Source organism: Palaemon carinicauda, chromosome 1 (assembly GCF_036898095.1).
Source record: "Palaemon carinicauda isolate YSFRI2023 chromosome 1, ASM3689809v2, whole genome shotgun sequence".
In the NCBI taxonomy this organism is placed as follows: Eukaryota; Metazoa; Arthropoda; class Malacostraca; order Decapoda; family Palaemonidae; genus Palaemon; species Palaemon carinicauda.
In genome coordinates, this window is record NC_090725.1 from 55,020,822 (window position 1) to 55,022,584 (window position 1,763).

The following is a 1,763-nucleotide window of genomic DNA, read 5'->3' on the forward strand; positions in this document are numbered from 1 at the left end:
AAGCAATTTTTCTATAAACAATAGCTCAATGAAAAAGAAATATTACTCATTTGAATTTTATATGTAGGTACAACCTTATTTCATAATTTTCCCCATTCTATTCCCAATCTTAGGATTTTTTTTCAACAATGCTTAATTCACTTGATGATTTATTGTCTGTTGTCTTTAGGCACCCTGGATAGGAAAGCAATGACCTTGAGAGATACCAGAAAAGATTCATATTTTGAGTTATTGTATTAAATTTTTCTCTTTTTTTCTTTTTTCTTATTTACCAAAAGGTGACCCTGTCGATTCTGACACTTTCCCACAAAAATATCTTAGAGAAATTCAAGTGTTTGAAATATATATAACTAACGAAAATAAGTCACAAGTCCTTTATAAAAGCCACTAATATAATTATGAAGCCCACTATAATAATTATACTCGCTTCTTTCATTCGCATATTCTGTATGCCTCCTTTTTTTGGGGGGGGGATCGTCATAAATTGTAAGCTTTTGGCAACTATGTGAATTTACTTCAGCATGATTACCTCTTAACCTTCCCTGGGAGATTTATTGCTGAAATTTATTGGAGTCTGGATGATTTAAAGACAAGTAGTATTGTCATTTTGATGGTTAAATGGCGTAATTATATGTAATTAGATAAATTATTATACGTTGTATGCTTTCTTGGACTATATGTGTAACAAGAATAAAAAAATTGTATGGGAAAATTAAAGTAACAATGTCAAAATGAATATATAAAAATAACTTAAGTTACTGTTTATTTCGATTATTTTTCATTGTAGGTCATCGAAATAATGTTTTTTTTTTTTTTCGTCGTTTATGCATGGATTTGATGTTTGTTGCACACGCCTTTGGTAAACTAGACTTTTGCAATAAAAAAGAAATTGTAGTTTTGTCCAAGATTATGGATTATGTAAATATTCGGGCATTTTTTCTATTTCTTTTAAATATATCCTTCATGTACATATCTCATTCCTTCATCTCGCTACTGATTCAAGCAAATCTTTACAAAAAATTTGTAATTATTGCCTGATATTCTGTTTATATGCTCTTGAACTTGATTTAAGATGGTTTCTTTATTTTATAAGCTAAAGCTTACATTCCTCTCGTCACCATTTATTTATGAAATCAATAATAATGCTCATATATCATCCACCAACTCCCATCTGTATATGTTTGATAACGATGGCCTCTTGATTAACAAAAACAAATTGCAGTGGTAGTACCGTAGATATAAATAACTCTACCAAGAAATTTAATAGATTTCTTCACACAGCTACTGAATTGGTGTGTGCGCAGAACTAGGTTTAAAAGGAATATCATAATATTTTCGTTACCGAAAACTTTCATTTCATTTGGAAAAAAAAAATGAAAATCCAGATTTTCTGAAAAGAGTTTTAGTGATGAAAAGACAGTAATTCAAGAAAGGTAATTATCATTCTCAACCTGTTTGGTGTCAAGAGTAGACAATTTTGGGGACATCAATTTGAAGTCGGCTATTTCAGCAACAAATTATAAAAACATGTTTAATTCGTCTTAAAGTTAAGTTATAATCATCTATGAATTACGGCTTAATTAAATTTTCTCTTGTTAATATAAGCACATACTTAAACAATACTGTGCTTGTTTTGTTGAGTCCATCAAAAAGTTATTTTTATTTTACATCATTACTTCGATATTTTTTTCCGAGTCATATTATCAATGCTTTTGGGAAATTCAATATTGATAATATTTTAGGTTTTACATTGAAGCCTTTCA